We start from the raw sequence: 17,135 nt of genomic DNA on the forward strand, positions 1-17,135 counted from the left end.
GATGTCGTGCTGACCCACAGCTTGTGTTTGAACGGCCGGGGCATGAAGGCCAAAAAGCACACAGCCGTTGTTGCGGGCAAGGCTCGTGGATAACGCGCCAACACCCGAAGCCGCGACGAAAATTAGACGGGGGGGCGGGGGGAGGGGAGTCGTTCAGGATGCCAACGGCCGTCGCTGAACGGACGGCCAGGGAAAAATCGTTTCGGCACGACGTCAAATGGAACCTGATCCAACAGAAAAAGTCAGAAGACGGAGCTCAAATTGAACTGAATCATCAGAAAAAAGCTTAACGACGAAGCGTCATATAGAGATTAATGCAGAATCCGTTCTCCTACTGGTGTAGTGTGGTGCGGTTTTTCACGGCTGCTAATTCTTGCCAACTTTCAGCTCTTGGCCTCGTCCTTATTGCTGCCATCCCTTTTGTCACGGCTGACTTCTCATGCCTTTCTTCCAGGTGCAAATGACCAAGGCAGTTGACGAGCCTATAAAACCTACAACTGCCGTTTTACGACAACCCCTTTTCCACTCACAAATTTTACCCTCTTGCTTCTCTTGGCTTTTAACCCTGTCCACCGGAGTTAGAGCCGGACCCTCCGCCGAAGTTAAGATCGCGCCGGCGTCCTAAGGATGCGCTACGAATGTGCCGCCTCACCGGAGCGTGGACGGCCCGGCGGCGGCGGCGGCGGAGCCCGGGCCTGCCGCCGCGCAGCAACCGGACGCCACGCCGCCGGCCGCCGGACCGCTAGGCGCGCGGCGCAGCCACCTCACGCCGTGACGTCACGGTCCACGTGACACGGCAAGCGCGCCGCACGCGTGCGGTCACGCTGCGCCGGCGCCGGGCCGATTTGTATTCCCGGCTGCCGATGACCCGCGCGAACTGACCGGGCTGCAAATAGCGCCGCCCGGCGCGGCGCCAGCGCTCCAACCAGGTCAAAAGGTCAGCCGATGCGCTTCTTGAACGGTCAGGTTGCCGGCAACAAGTCGTAAATCACGCCCGCCCGCACCTTGAGGCTGACACACGAGACCGGCGGGCGACCGGACCGGACCGGACCGGGCCGGACCGGACCGGAACGGGAGGTGTCCGGTGGACGAGGCGCGGATCGGCCAACCGGACGCAGCGCGCCTGCGCGGTGCTTCTGCGCCGGCACGCGGGACGGACGCAGGGAGGGCGGCCGTGTTGCCGGTCGCCGGTCAGCGGTCGCCGGGAGCCGAGCCGCACGCGCTGACGGCTCCGTCAGCGGCCAGCGGACGCGGCTTGGCCGGCGGCCAGCTCGGCCGCAGCTCAGGAAGCCCGGCCAGCGGGGCGGCGGGCGCGCGCCTGACAGCGACCGGCGGCTGCCGCGCTGCCAGATGTCAGCGGCCGCGGACGTCGGGCGTCGGGCGGCGACGGAGCCGACGATCGCGGCCGTGGCCGACGGTCCGACCGCGGCCAGGACAGGGCCGCAGCGGGGTGGGGCGGTCCCCCCGGGCGGGCCGTCGGTCAGCTGACTGACAAACGCGACAGAGGCGCGACTAGCTACCGCCGGTCGCCCGGCTGATCCGGGCGAGGACAGGACGCGGCTGGCGCGACGCTGCACACCGCCGGCGCTCTCCCGCACACGCTTCGGCGTTCGCCTGACGTGCCCACGACGTTTTGACGACAATGCTGGCGACTTTACCGTCCGTGTCCCACTGAATCGCTCCGTCACCAGGCCCGGACCCGGTTCCCAGCGACTCACCTGAAGCCCGGGGCCCGCCGGCGCGTCATCCGCCCGCGGATGCGCGAGCTCCGCGGTACGCGCGCGTCACCGACCAGTTCGAGGAAGGCGCCGGCGACGCCTGGCCGGCTGCGCGCCGTCGACCAATGGGCGGCCAGGGAGTGCGGGGCGCGGCCGCGCCGCCCGCCGACCGTCACAAGCCCGGCGTTCAGGGCGTCGGCGCACCCGACTTGCCCTGCGTCCGCCCGGCTGCCGTCTGCCACTCCCCAACGGGCGCTTGTTTAAAACCGACCCCCGGAAGAGGACGGGACAAGGGCAGCGAATGGTCGGTCTGCGCCACGGGTGCTGCACTATCGTTTGCCAGCGCGCCAGCGCATTCCCTCTGCAGACCGCATTCCGGCCTCGCTCCCACTTCATTCCACCGCTCACGCACCACCGCAGGCGGCGGCGGGCCTCGGCGGGCCTCCGCGACACGGCCCGAGCTGGGCCGATGTGCGACTCGTCAACGCATTCTGGACGGACTACAGCCAGGCTTCATTTGCGGTCGCTCTGGATGGGACCGGCTGCTAAGGACGGCTGCTCGTCCCATGTCAGGGCTGCAGGCCGTGCAATAGAGGCCACAGCATTTGACCGGTCAGACGGCGTGCGGACAATGAAAATGCCTGCCGGAAGTCTTACGGCGAACACTTTCACGCATGCCTTCAGAGCTAAACGACCACAGCAATCTGCGCGTCCCAAGGCAGTGATTTGTGCAAAGTTCCTCAGTCGAAGCTACATGACTCATTCGACGAATCCCGCACAGAAAAAGGCGCAGCAGCAGGCGAGTGGAGCCGGAGTAAGTAACATTGCTCGTGAATGAATCACGCGCGTGCGCGGCGGCGCGCGCTCCGGAGGGCACCGCTTTCCGTGACCCCTCGGCTTGGCCTGATCCCTGGACCTTCATTACCCTCCGGCGGGTGAGTTCAAGACTCAGCGCGGCCCGAGGTCGCGCCCGGACCTCCAGTTACCCGAGTGACGGACGCGCCGGGTCAGGCAGGGCCGGCCCGGCCCGGCCCGCGCCGGGCCGGGCCGACGCTCTCGCTGTAGCGGGACGGCCGCCAGGGCGCGCCGCCGCCGCCGCCGCCGCCGCCGCCGCCGCCGGCCGACCGGGCGGCCGGCGGAGGGGACCGGGGCGCGTGATTGGCGGCGCCCGGACGCTCCGGCATGCGGCGCCGTCGCCGCTGCCGCCCCGCTGCTACGTGACGGGGCCCGTGAGCTGGCCGCTGAGCCGGGCACGTGGCGACATGTGCCCCGACACGGGCTAGAAGCAAGCGGGCGAGCCGCGGCGGGTGTGAGACGACGCGTCGGCGCCCGGTGACCTGTCCCGGAGCTGGCGTGCGTGCCAGAGCTCGCTGGGCCGGGCCTGGACCCGCCCGCACCAGCGCTGACCCAGTAACTGCACCCGCCTGGCGAGTGGCGGTGGAAGTTACGCGATATTTACGTGATATCGCTTGTAACGGAGCCGGCCTCTGCCTGTGAGGCGAATGAATGAATAAACCATCACAGAGATTCCGCAGCCGCCCCGCCATAATGGCGCCGATGTCATTCAATGTCTATGAATTTTGTGCGAAAGCCCGCAAGGGTCAAACGTTTAAAGTGTAGAGGTAGGCACCTAAAACCCAATTAACGCGAAAGAAAACGCAGGTAGGTATTTCGCCAAGCGTATGAAAACTGCATAAAGGTCCGACTTTAGAAACCACTAGCGGTAGTCCATAGTACCCTGGTGGCCTGAAATTTATTGACTCGCGCCGCCACAACACAACCATTTGATACGGTGGCCCGGCGCCCCAGTGTCAGTCCGCATTGTCGACATCTTTCTTTCGGCCGGTGACGCAGCCGGGGCCGCACTTGCGCCAACAAAGCCAGCCCGACCCGGCCGTAAACCGGCCGTGCCTCTGTTCGCGCAGGCCATTGTCACCTCCATCAGCGGCGCCCGCCAGGCCCCGGCCGGCAGGCAGACGGCGTCTCCGGAGACCCGGAGCCGGCGGCCGCCACAAAAACAGGCGAGCCGCATGGCACCGGCGCCTGCCGCGCAAGGCCGGCTTCACGAGCCGCGCCGTGACGTGCCGGCGCGCGCACACGGCCGCCGCCTCAGCACGCCCCAGGCTAGGTCGCAACGCCCAAGACCGCTTCTGGCCTGGGTTCTGGGCACAAAAAGGGCAAGAGGCAACTAAACTCGGGCACGGGCGTGTCCCTTCAGCGTGGACTTGCATGTGCCCTACATTGACGGCAGCGGGAGCAGGGCAATGGTGCCGGCTCCTGCACGTAGGGGATCTGCACTGCTGCGCTCCTGCGCGTGAGGGGTGAGGGGTGCTGGCCCCTGCGCGTGAGGGGATCTACGCTGCTGGGCTTCTGCGCGTGAGGGGTGAGGGGTGCCGGCCCCTGCGCGTGAGGGAATCTGCGCTGCTGCGCTTCTGCGCGTGAGGGGTGAGGGGTGCCGGCTCCTGCGCGTGAGATCTGCGCTCCTGCGCGTGAGGGGCGAGGAGTGCCGGCCCCTGCGCGTGAGGGGATCTGCGCTGCTGCGCTTCTGCGCGTAAGGGGTGAGGGGTGCCGGCTGCCGTGCGTGAGGGAGCCGGCCGGTCGCCAGGCCCGACGCAGACTAGATAAGAACGCATTAGCATATCCCCGGATGTTGTGTGGGCATTAGCGTGACATTCCCCAGTTAGCCCAGTTGGCACGGAACCCGGCCTTTGTGCCAGGCAGGTCATGTGCGGTGGCGGCGTCAGCGAGGTGAGACAAAAGTGACGCACCGCTCGCGCACGCGGCCGGCGGGGCGGCCGCGGACGGGCGGGGCCGCTGCCGTGACTCAGCAGGCGCTGGCCGGCGGCAGTCCTTCAGCCGGCGCCCACCGACGCTTTGTCGGCAGCAGACTTTGGTTACCGTTTGGCGAGACAATGATCCCCGCTCCTCAGCAATTACATGGGTCCCATTGAAACCCAATTGGGATCGGATTGGTGCTATCTCTTGCGGAATATATGAGCGTGACGGCCGCGATCGTAACGCGCATCAATGTTGTGGAGGATAGGCGACAGGTCGGCACAAGGGGTGTGTACAACTGGATCACGAACACGCGCCCCCCAAACGAACACACACGACCGACTGGGCCACGGACATGGCCCTCAAAAGCCCGACGATCCCGTATTACCGAACCCCAAACATTCGCCGACGTCCGTCGTCGACCGTTCATTCGAACCACCACGGCGCCCTCCCGTGCAGTGAACCCACGCCGCCCCCGGCCTGCACGACTGGTGCGGCGCCCGGAGCACGCCTGTCCCCCCATGACGACCCCCTCGGCGGCGCCGGCGCCGGGGGGGGGGGGGGGCGGGCGTCCCCCACGCCGGCACGTACGTCCGCCGGGTCGCCCTAATGGTGCCGGTTTGAACAGACCGTGCAAAAACTCGGGCGCTGGTGAAAGCAGCGTCGTCGGTCGGCAGCGAGCGCCGCCATTGTCGGCCGCCGGCCTGACCGGCACGTGTGTCGGGGAGCGGGCCGGCGACGCGCGGCACACTGCCGCCCCGCACCGACAGCAGACCAGCCGGTCTCGCAGTACAGGATATGGAGCTGAGCCGGGATGATGGGTGAGTACAGGGCGAGCCGGCGTGGTGACAGGATACAGGGCCAACGCGGGTGGCGCTGAGGCACAGGGCCGACCTGCCTAGCCGTCGGGGTACAGAGCCGGCTCAGGAGTACCGACAGGGTACAGAGAGGTACCGAGATACCAACAGGAGACAGCAGTCCCGGAGTACCGACAGGAAGCAGGGCCGACCCGGGACAGACGGGGTACAGAGGGGTACCGACGAACCGACAGGAGACAGCAGTCCCGGAGTACCGGCAGGAAGCAGGGCCGACCCGGGACAGACGGGGTACAGAGAGGTACCGAGGAACCGACAGGAGACAGCACAGTCCCGGAGTACCGGCAGGAAGCAGGGCCGACCCGGGACAGACAGGGTACAAGATAATCATCGGGACCACGGCAGGGAACGGTCCATGCCGGGCTCCCGACAGGGTTCAGGGCCGTCCCCGGCGATCCCTCCACCCGTGGCACCGGGAGGGCGCACGGCAGCCCCCGCTGTACAGACAGCCCACCCCACCGCCGCCGAGAACCGACATGGACCTCAACGCTGGCAGCCGCGACCCCCAGCCCGGGTCGTGGGGCAACGGGCGGCCACAGGCACGCCGGCGGCCGAGGGGCCGGCGGCGCCGCTACGGAACGACTCACGACTCCCGACTCACGACTCACGACACCCGCCCGCCGGCGACGCCATCGATCAAGGAGAGCACCGCAGGTCGTGACACGGACAGGTCCGGCTCCGGGAGCCTGCCTCAGCCCCTCCGAGCAGCGCGCCGCGACGCTATAGACCCTCCTGTCGCAGCCGCGGCCAAGAACACACACGGCCGTCCGGGTCGAGTGGTCCGCGCCAGTCCTAACGGCTGCGTCCAGGGCGAGTGGTCCGCGCCAGTCCTAACGGCTGCGTCCAGGGCCAGTGGTCCGCGCCAGTCCTAACGGCTGCGTCCAGGGCCAGTGGTCCGCGCCAGTCCTAACGGCTGCGTCCAGGGCCAGTGGTCCGCGCCAGTCCTAACGGCTGCGTCCAGGGCCAGTGGTCCGCGCCAGTCCTGCCGGCTGCGTCCAGGGCGAGTGGTCCGCGCCAGTCTTAACGGCTGCGTCCAGGGCCAGTGGTCCGCGCCAGTCCTGCCGGCTGCGTCCAGGGCGAGTGGTCCGCGCCAGTCTTAACGGCTGCGTCCAGGGCCAGTGGTCCGCGCCAGTCCTGCCGGCTGCGTCCAGGGCGAGTGGTCCGCGCCAGTCTTAACGGCTGCGTCCAGGGCCAGTGGTCCGCGCCAGTCCTGCCGGCTGCGTCCAGGGCCAGTGGTCCGCGCCAGTCCTGCCGGCTGCGTTTCGCGGTGGCTCCGGAGCGACAGCACGCTGACGACTGCCGTGGCTTACGGACGCGGCATTATCACATCACATATCGTGGCGAGCGCGGCCGAGCAGTAGCGCACTGTAGGTCACCACGCCGTGCTCGTCAGGCCGGCGGCATGCCTCATCTGACCCAGACTGCGCGCGGCGCCGCAGTGAGGCGCGCCGCGTCACGGCTCGGCACCGCCAGTCAGCCGGCAGCCAGCCGGCCGCTCGTTCGGGCGGAGCCACGGTCGCGGGTTGTCAGCCGGCCGCGCGTGGGGCAGGCGGCCACCCGTCAGGCGCAAACCCGTCTGAGGGGGAGGTGGCAGAGCGCCGCGCCGCAGGTCACACAGGTCACGCCGCGGGTCAAGCGCTGGGTCGCAGCTGGATACGGTGCGGATACGATTCGACCACACCTACAAAATCGACCCAAACAATGGTCCCACTCCGGCGGGGTGAAATGAAAAGCTTATGACAAAACGTATAAGAAGCATTGACCGAAGGCCCGTTGTCAGTCAGCGTACCTGTACGCAAACTTAAAAGCAGCAAGATTAACTAATCCACATCATAAACGCATACATCTTAGAAATTAGCGGCCTGGACGAAATGAGGCACAACCTGCGCCCTGGAGGCAAACTAACATTTCAAAGTCGGCACTTTCGTTCTTTTTAAAAGGCCCCCAGACACCCAAATGTAGCTGTCTTACTGAGCACCCCACCATTGAGCACGTAACGCGCCGGTGGACTTGTGGTGCTTTTCTGCATTCGCTCCTCATGTTGTGAGAGTGAAAACGGGTAGTTTTCTGCGCGGGAGAATACAAGACAACAGCATGGGGCTAAAACACGCAGCTGAAAGTCTGCATATCAAATGATAGCCAAAGCGCATGTGACGAGCTACTTCGCAACTCAAGGTCGCAAGTGTAGCCTTATTTTCGCCAGCTGGTTCAACGCCCTGTGTATTGTGAAACTTCTTTGTCACGCTTTGCGCTTGTACCCAGACAGAACTCTCGTGCACAGCATTCATCCTCGGGCTAAATTAAGGTAACAGTTCTGCACACGCTAAACAGAGCCAGAGGCTGGCTGTGCCGGGTGTACCTCAACGCCACCACCGCGCAGTGCCTGCATCGCAGGTGACGAGAGAGCGTCACCGTCCCTGTCTAGACACCGGCCACCACCGCACAGTGCCTGCATCGCAGGTGACGAGAGAGCGTCACCGCCCCTGTCTAGACACCGGCCACCACCGCGCAGTGCCTGCATCGCAGGTGACGAGAGAGCGTCACCGCCCCTGTCTCGACACCGGCCACCACCGCGCAGTGCCTGCATCGCAGGTGACGAGAGAGCGTCACCGCCCCTGTCTAGACACTGGCCACCACCGCACCCGCTAGCCTTTCCCAGGCCGCAATTATAATCCGCGCCCGTAGCGCGGAACAACGCGCCCGAGAGCGAAAGCGGCGCGCCGCGGGGCGCGTGGCGCCTTTGCGGCGTGACCCGCGCCGGCTGCACGGCGCCGGACCGGCCGGTGGCGGCCTGCTCTCTCCCGGCGGGGCCCAGCGTCGGCAGCGGCCGGGCGGCGGTCTGGGCCGGGCCGGGCCGGGCCGGCGGCGCACGGCCCGTGTCACCGGCGCTGGCGTGACGATCTCGCCGACACAGATAGCCAGCCGAGCAGAGCCGGCCAGGCGCGACGCCGGCGCCGCTGGAGGAGCGCCGCGCGCCGCCGGCGGCACGGGGTCGGCAGCCTCGGGCGCGGCGGTTCGGACGGAGCGCGCGGCAGACCGCGCACCGACTATGCGGGGAAGGCCCACCGCCCAGCGCCTGCCCGCCACTGCACAGCATCGAGGAACGGCCGGCCTGCAGCGGCTTCCTGCAGGGCCAGATTACCTCCCGGCGTGATTAGTGACGGAACAGTCAACTCCAGCGCTTGAGGGACGGGATGCCGGCGCCCGGCGCGGGCAAAACAGGCAGCCCGTCAGCCGGCTTTTGTGCAGCAGGCGCGTCCCGGTTTGGAAGGCGGGAAGCTCAGCCGGCAGATCGCATCACGCCGCGCCCAGCGCCAGATTATCGCCGGCCCGATCGCCAATCGGCGCCTCCGGAGCGCGGCGGTCGCGGCGCTCGGCGGCAGAAGCGCAGTCCTCGCCACGGCAGCCGACCCACGGCCGCAGCTCGTAAGTGTCGGCTGGCTCAGTCAAGTCAAGTGGTGCTCAGTCAGTCAAGCTCAGTCAAGCACCCGTGGTGGCTTCGGACTCGCTGGCGCCGGATTGTGGGCACGTAATGCCAATTAACGGCCACGATTCACGTGAGGTCTGACGAAATAGCCGTCCAAACCGAAACACGCACTACAACCGAGCATCATGCCCCCTAACAGGACACAGGCATTGCCGTCCCCGGCACCCGCGTCGAAGACCGCCAGCTGCGCGAACGTCAACACCGCACACCCACTAGTGGCGACGCATTGTGACACATCACGCGGGTGGAACGCACAGCCCAAGTCCGAGCTAGCAGTGGCCACGAGCATTGCGCCGCCTCAGCGCCCAGCTACGCCCGCATCACGCTGTTGCCCGGCAGGAAAGTTCTCCCGTCACCTTCAAGGGCAAAGGGTTGCAGCGCCACGTCACAGGTGGCTATTCTAATTAATGCAAGGCCATCCCGCCATCCGCTGCGACGTCCGCGTCCAGGGCGCCCGGAGCGCCAGCCCCCAGTCCCCGGTCCCGGAAACAGCCGGTGCAGACCGCACTCGGCGCCCCCCTCCCCCTCCCCGCGCGACCTCTGCGGCACTCACCTCAACAGTGCATCCAGGACCAGGTAGGTCCGCAGGCCGACTCCCGCAGCGCGCGCGCACACACCCCCACACGAGCCGCCACCGCACTGCGGCCGAGCACCGGGCGCCGCCGCCACCACCCGCGCTGCCGCCCGAAATAGTGGGAACCGCACCGCCCCCGTGAACTCGCCGACGCCGGGCGCCAGGGGACGCGGCGGCCGTCTCACGGCGGACCGGCGCGGCGCGCGGCGGCGGCCGCCGGCCGGCCGTACACTGTCTGACAGCGCGACCCGGCGCAGCGCCGGCCCGCGCCGCAGGGGCTGGCTATTTGTAAGCGCGCGGCAGCCGCGCGGTGGGTCGCCCCCGGCGATCGGGTTACGGGCACCCCTTGAGCGCCGGGCGCGCGGCCGCAGCCGGGGAGCGTCGCCGCGAGACGCAGACTCCAGCTCCCCGCCCACCCCTGGCTACTCGAGATCGCCGGTCGACGTGCGATGCGGGGCCGCAATGGGGACGGCGCGGCGCGTGACCTTGAGTCGCGGGGGCGATTTACGGGGGACGCCGGGCCTGGCCGGACCACGGCGACGGTGGCGGCGGCCGCGGCGCCGGCGTCAGTAGCACCTGACGCGCGCGCGCGCGAGGGGATGACGCGGAACAGGTGCGATGCGCCGCCGTGGCCAGCGAGAGCGCGGGAGGCGGCCGGCCGCGGAGAGCAGCGGCGGCGCCGCAGAGCCGAGGCGGCGGCACTCCGACTCCGTGGCCCCGCAGAACGGACGGCGTTTGGCGGCAGCTCGGCCGCTCTTCACGAGCTTTGATTGACTGCAAAAGGAGCTGGCAGGCCGTCGGTCGTCGAACGGCGCGACAGCAATCATGCCAGTCATCGCTTCGCGTTTAGCGTCGATTGATGGGCGGCTGGTGACAATCTGTTGGCTCATTGTCCAAGCCCGCCCGCCCTTTGTCGAGAGCCGCCCGGTCGGCATGCCCGTGGCTAAATAATGCCCATGGTCCGCAGTCGACGCGCCCGAAAGCGCCGTCTGGGCGCCTGGCCAATCTGTGCAGTTTGTCGCGGAGAGGCAGAGTTTTGTCGGACAGTCCGACACCGGCTGAGGGCACGTACCGACCGAGGTCAGCATGCCACGGACCACCGTCCCGAAAGTGTGTGTGTGGGGGGGGGGAGGGGCAGGGGACCTGCGTCCCGACGGGCGCTAGTGGTGTGCTGCGGAATGACTTGACACTCCATATCTGCTGCTTTCAGCGCGCCGGTGCAAACCCAGCCCCACAACTGTCACACACGCGTACAGCACACGGAAGGGAGCGCCTTGCAGAGGTCAGTGCCGTCTGGCCGCTGCAAATGAGCCGTGCCGCGAGGCCGCGTATCGACCCACCGGGACGACACCACTTTCCACGAGTGTTTGCAGCGCAAATACAGGAACACGGAGACGGCGTCCGCGCCGCGCCATCATTCGTGGTACCCGCACGTTAAAATGTGCGCCCTTCGGAGAATACTGATTCCAGAAACAGGGTCACGGAAGGGAGAGCACCGTTGAAGTTCTCCCTCCGGATTTTCAACAAATCCAATGCTCAGGGACAAAGGCAAATGCGAGCACGGACCGCACCGCTACGCACAGATTGCGGCTCTCTCGAGGTCAACGGCTGCACACAAATCTGAATCCCGCGCCGGCGCACACTAGTGCGACATTCTCTGCCGCCAGCGCCACCTCCGTGCGGTGGCAGTACTGGGAACGTCGTCACCGAACCCCTCCCGCGCCGGTCCACGCCAGCACTGCGGGCGCCGGTCGTGTCGCCCGCCCCTGCACCGACCGACATAGTGGCGGCGTCACTCATCGACCACACAATGGGGCGGCTGCAGCCCCGCGTGGGAGGGAGGGAAGTGGGGGGGGGGGGGGGGCACTGCGGGACCCCACGCCACCCCGCCTCGCTATAGGTGCCCGCTTTCCATCGGCAGCGGGAGCGACCGGCGCCTGCAGGCGCGCTGGTTAGGGACAGACCTGGTATCGCGGCCCGAGACCGGAACTTCCAAAAACTGTGTCAGTTCCTGAGAATCAAGCTCCAAAAGAGCAAATTCCAGATTGTTCAACTCTTTGAAGGGGCGTGCCCGTTCAGATCTACCACGGTGCCCGGTCACCAGGCGAGCTCCAGCCGTACCGACCCGCCGCATCTCGGCACTCGGACGACGACCAGCCATCGATGGAAATTTTTGTAGACAAAGATACCGCATCACGCTCGTGGTAGCGGTGGCTTGCGTTGTGCTGAGCGGATTTCGATAGCCTGGATGGCGGGTAAGGCCAGGACACGTCACCTTCCAGGAAACCGATTATCGCTGGGTAATAAATGCTGGTGATCATGACATTCACGACATTATAAATCCTCTATTCCCAGTCTTTCCGTTTGACAGCTCCGTGTCGAAGCACTGATGTACCGCAGTTTGCTCTGTATTATCCTGAGCTTTATTGTTTTGGCCACAGCCTGTGACCCCCTCTTATTCCCAAACCACTTCCTACACGCTCCTTTCTCAATCATTTAGACAACGTCACGCTTCTATCTGCCTTCACCAGAACTGCTGGCCAGCTGCCTTTGTTACATCAGCTCAATTTCGCGTCAAAAGCTTTTCAATACCGAACGCCGCTTGTGCGCTTTCCGGTGCGGTGCAGTCGAGACGTGGTCGTTACTGCCGGTGACATTGCCGACCGCTATAGGTCACCATTGTCCGATTGCTACGACAGTGCACGCGATGTCAGTTGCCACTCGAAGGCTTGCCCGATACTAGCCGATTAACGACATGCCATGGAATCCGTCAATGTGCAATTGCACACACAGAATAGCATCATTAAGCTGTTCGCCGTGCGTACTAAGAGAGGCTTTCAAACACACGTCGCCGGGGACACCGCCACCATCCCTCGTATCGAAAGGCCGGCTGTCGAGAGCCCCCGGCGCCACGCCCCCGCAGACAGCTGGGGCGGGCTACGTTGACCCGTGGGTCCGCCGCCTGACCGCCCAGCTGCCGCCGCAGACAGCTGGGGCGGGCCGCGTTGACCCGGGGGTCCGCCGCCTGACCGCCCAGCTGCCGCCGCAGACAGCTGGGGCGGACAACGTTGACCCAGGGGTCCGCGGCCTGACCGCCCAGCTGACCACTAGTGCGCGGCCGGCGGACACTCCGTGTGGTGGACACCGTGCCTTCGTCCAGGAGCGTCCAAGCAAAACACAGACAGGCCAAAGCCCATCGCTAGGTCCAGCCACTTAGCGCGCCACCGGGGGAGCAGTGTTTCGCCTCCACCAAGAGAGGGCGGGCCGTGTCCACCGTCGTCGCTCCTGCCGTCGTGCATCCACTGCACATTCGGGCTGCCGCTCCCCGTATCAGCCACCACCACTCAATGCAAAACGGCATGGCTCCGACGAGCCATCACGGTGCACGGCCGGACGCTCCGGCTGTACGCCGGCGCCGTGGCGAGTCCAGGTGTGCCTGCACGCCGGCGCTGTGGCGAGTCCAGGTGTGCCTGCACGCCGGCGCCGTGGCGAGTCCAGGTGTGCCGCGTTATCAAAGCCGGCTCCGTAAGAGCTCAGGACGAGGCGGCGGCGCTGACGGCCGCGTCGGCACCGTCGCGCGGCGCCGCCGCCGGCCGCTGCCTGGCCTGGGACCTGCGCCGAGGTCACAGCGACAACGGACGGCGGACGCGCCAGCCCCGTGGAGCCCGGGCATGACGCCATCCAAAGGCGAGGTGGAACGACCGGTGCCTGTCGGCGTTTGTGGAATGCGTGCCAGGCAGTTGGCGCGAAATCTCGCTATGCATCGCGTCAAAAGCTATCACGTAGGCTAACCGTTTAGGTGGGACCACTATCAATGAAATTGCTCCCGTTCGAAATCACTATTTAAGGACATGCTTTACGTTTGCAGTTTTCAACTGTCAGAACCGGATTGAAGTCCACACACAAGTGTTGTTTGCCATAACCTCATTAGGCTCTAAAACACTCCAGTTGCTGAGCTGGGAAGCGGTTCAACGACGGGGTTCTCCATCTTCCGGTGCTGCATTTATACCTTGTCCAGTATAGCAATGTCGTCGGAGACCAATCAGTGTCATGTGACCAGGAATGACGTCACCACATACCGACGGCCTGGCCGCTAGCTGCCGTTTGGCGGTCCGTGATTGGCTAGGCGTGACGACCTGCGCGGGAGGACCCAACGGGGCTGAATATTTTCTGTGGAAAAATTATGACTTCTTCTTCCAATGGTTTTGCCATGAAAAGCTGTTTTTATTTATCATGTCATTTATCGTTAACAAAACGCATCCCATGATTACGCCCAGGCGACGCTGCTTGCCACAAAGTACGGTTTTTGTAGACAATGCCCCCATTTTTTCTCACTCAGTTCGTTGAGGAATGCTGACAGTGCCCATAGAGGAAGACACTGCATCGTTAGACGAGGTCAGGACCCTACAACCCCAACACAAACTACGGCACGCAACGTGGGCTTCACGCAAGCAATGCAATTCGGCTGACGCACAATACCGCACAACACCGATCACGCGCCCCCGTTGCCAGCCTGAGCGGCACGCCTGCCGGAGATGGTACCGTGCAGCGCAGCAGGCGCGGCCAGGCGTCAGAGTCGGCCACGGCCGCACGCGCGGCCCACCGGCACCGCCAGGCAGGCGTCGCGGGCGCCAGAGGTGCCGCCTGCGACCGGTCAGAAGCGTACGGTAACCCTCCATTCCACCAGCATGGGCCATCAGAAGTGCCGCCTGCGATCGGTCAGAAGCGTACGGCAACCCTCCATTCCACTAGCATGGGCCATCAGAGGTGCCGCCTGCGATCGGTCAGAAGCGTACGGTAACCCTCCATTCCACCAGCACAGGCCACCGAAGGTGCCGCCTGCCACCGGTCAGAAGCGTACGGTAGCCCTCCATTCCATCAGCATGGGCCACCAAAGGTGCCGCCTGCCACCGGTCAGAAGCGTACGGTAACCCTCCATTCCACCAGCATGGGCCACCAGAGGTGCCGCCTGCCACCGGTCAGAAGCGTACGGTAACCCTCCATTCCACCAGCATGGGCCACCAGAGGTGCCGCCTGCGATCGGTCAGAAGCGTACGGTAACCCTCCATTCCACCAGCACAGGCCACCGAAGGTGCCGCCTGCCACCGGTCAGAAGCGTACGGTAGCCCTCCATTCCACCAGCATGGGCCACCAGAGGTGCCGCCTGCCACCGGTCAGAAGCGTACGGTAGCCCTCCATTCCACCAGCATGGGCCACCAAAGGTGCCGCCTGCCACCGGTCAGAAGCGTACGGTAACCCTCCATTCCACCAGCATGGGCCATCAGAGATGCCGCCTGCCACCGGTCAGGAGCGTGCGGCAATCCTCTATTCCGCGCGGCGCCGAATGTGGCGCGGCGCTCTGGAGGAGTGGCATAGCTCACGTGGAGCCGCGGACTGGGGTGCGGTCAGTGGGGAGGATGTCGTGTCCCATGAACAGTTGTCCGCGGAGAAAGCGAGTTAATCTGTTCCAACGTACACATGCTAGCCTGCATCATGCAACAAACACTGATGACGGCGAGCCGCTACGAATGTCCAATGGCCACATCACGGATTCCCCCCCCCCACCCCATTTTTTTTTTTGGAGTGAGACGCGTATTTACTTAAGTGTTGTATGCATGCCACAGAATGCTGCACATATGATCGGTTATCATGCCAAAAGTGACAACACCAAAAGGGTATTTAGCAAACCTAAGCGCGTACCAGACATCACGTCACAGTATGTCAGCCATTGGCTCAGCCTCAGCCACTACTCATGCGCGTCAAGTTCGGCGCAATGGCAAATGATAAGCTACTTAGATAAGTGCATCTGAAAGGGGGTGGTATTTCGATAATACTTATCTCTATGGAGATGAATGCATCGTAGATGTGTTTCAATAGTCCTTTATGATAAGAAGTGAATTCAAATTGGGGAGGAAGACTCGCCATTGATGGATTTCTCTTGACAATAATGGCCCATGAACTTAACCGCTGCCATCAATTATGCGTTTGGCGTTACGTGTTTGGCGTGCCCGCTTAGAGTGTGCACCAATGATGTGAGCATGCTCATTGAATGAACTTTGACACCAAGCCCTCATCGCAGCAAATCTGGTGAGAAGCAGAGGACTCTGACATTGGAGCTTCTTCCCGAAAAAAAGAGAAGCCGGCGCCCGTTTATGAAATGCATTGATCGCGTCAGCGGAACGCAAATACCGCTCATCCGACGTTTCTGTCAAAGAACAGGTTCAGACACGCCCAAGGGTTTGCATGTGAGCGAATCGTAAAGCGCTTCGAACCCATCATGGCGTAATGTTGTGATGCGTTCAGCCGATGACGGAGACGCACCTCAGTCTTGAAATACTGACGCAACATCGAGGACATTACAATATGATGCAGGGACTGGGAGCGTGCAGCGCGTACTCTGCATAAACACCTGGGTGAGCGCGGAACGGGGAAGTCAAGGACGGTCCTTTGCCGACCAGACCAGTGGCGGCGATTGGGGTGCCTCGACAAATCCACATTTCCTGGTATATCGAGGTGATGTGGAGCCATTCGTACGCTCCTATAGGCATACAAACACGACCAGATCATGCAGGCATTTCAGTGTTAGTTACGGCACCATGTGATCTTATTTGTGACATGGAGGGTGGCGTGACACAATGGCGTTCCATCACGGCCAGTAAACAAGTACGAGTTCTTCATATTTCGTCTCGGCATCTCCAGGCTACTTCCGTCGTCGTCAGGATTTCAGGCCCGAGATCCTGGGCGTCCAAAGTGGCGCTTTGAATGGGAGGGGGTCGGCTCTTCGGGAATGCGCTGATGAAACAACAGGATCGCGATGCTCCAAGGGCGGCCGCGCAACGTCTCAGGGGAGGGGGAGGGGAGATAGAGCCCCTGCCCGCTCACCACCACACCGGCGGCGCCCGTGCTTACCGAGATGTAGTGTCCGCACTGGGCGTGTTGACGTTTTAGTTGGATACGACCGCACCCTTCTCCCAAAACACCTAAATCAGTTGACATACAGCTGGTTGTGAGCGGATACACTAAATTTCTTTCACGCAAAAACAGCAAAAATCCAAGTGTTTACGTGCCGTCATGCATAAGCGCATCGCATGAAGACCAGCCAAACAAATCATGACAAGATAACCACCGGCAGCATATAGTTGGGGATGGTTGCAAGTCCTTCACGAAGCCTCACAGGACGCACGGCCAGGACGATTTCGCGCCGTTTCGCTGCGGGTCCAGGCGGCACCCGCCAACGACAGCTCCGTGCCGCTGACCGCTGTGAGGCTTCCGAAATCAATGGTCGGGCTTCCTGCTGACCGGGATCAGCGCCCGTGTCCACAGTGGTCCCGCCTCCTCCGGTCCGCCGCCGGGGACACGGGGACGGCACGCCCGTTACGTGGGCGGCCGTGTACGAGTACAGGACAAGCGGGATGCAGCACGGGTGTGTATGCATCCCCAGCACAAAATCGCGGCCGGATGTGTACAATACATCAGCGTTTTGAATGCCACAGAACGCGCGAAAGAGGGAAAGAGACGAGAGAGCGGAAGGCAACAGAAGGATGCGGGAAGCGACACACTGAAAGGGGGCAGAAAAAAAGAAGAGAGAGCGAGAGAGAGCGAGAGAGAGAGAGAGAGAGAGGGGAGAGAAAGAGAGAGAAAGAAAGGGAGAGAAAGGGAGAGAGGGCAGAGGGCGGGAGAGGGCAGAGGGGCGGGAGAGGGCAGAG

General features: G+C 64.1%; 1 long non-coding RNA gene across 1 annotated transcript in view; it reads right to left on the reverse strand.

The window, feature by feature from the left end:
• Positions 1 to 9,582, reverse strand: part of LOC119109173 (uncharacterized) — a 30,925-nt gene extending 21,343 nt beyond the window's left edge. The window contains exon 1 of the long non-coding RNA XR_005095403.1: positions 9,409 to 9,582. This is a non-coding gene — a long non-coding RNA (uncharacterized LOC119109173). The remainder of the gene's footprint in view (positions 1 to 9,408) is intronic.
• Between the last annotated feature and the right edge of the window lie 7,553 nt (positions 9,583 to 17,135).

The sequence above is a fragment of the Pollicipes pollicipes genome, unplaced genomic scaffold, assembly GCF_011947565.3.
Source record: "Pollicipes pollicipes isolate AB1234 unplaced genomic scaffold, Ppol_2.1 Scaffold_7231;HRSCAF=8579_pilon_pilon_pilon, whole genome shotgun sequence".
Lineage (NCBI taxonomy): Eukaryota > Metazoa > Arthropoda > Thecostraca > Pollicipedomorpha > Pollicipedidae > Pollicipes > Pollicipes pollicipes.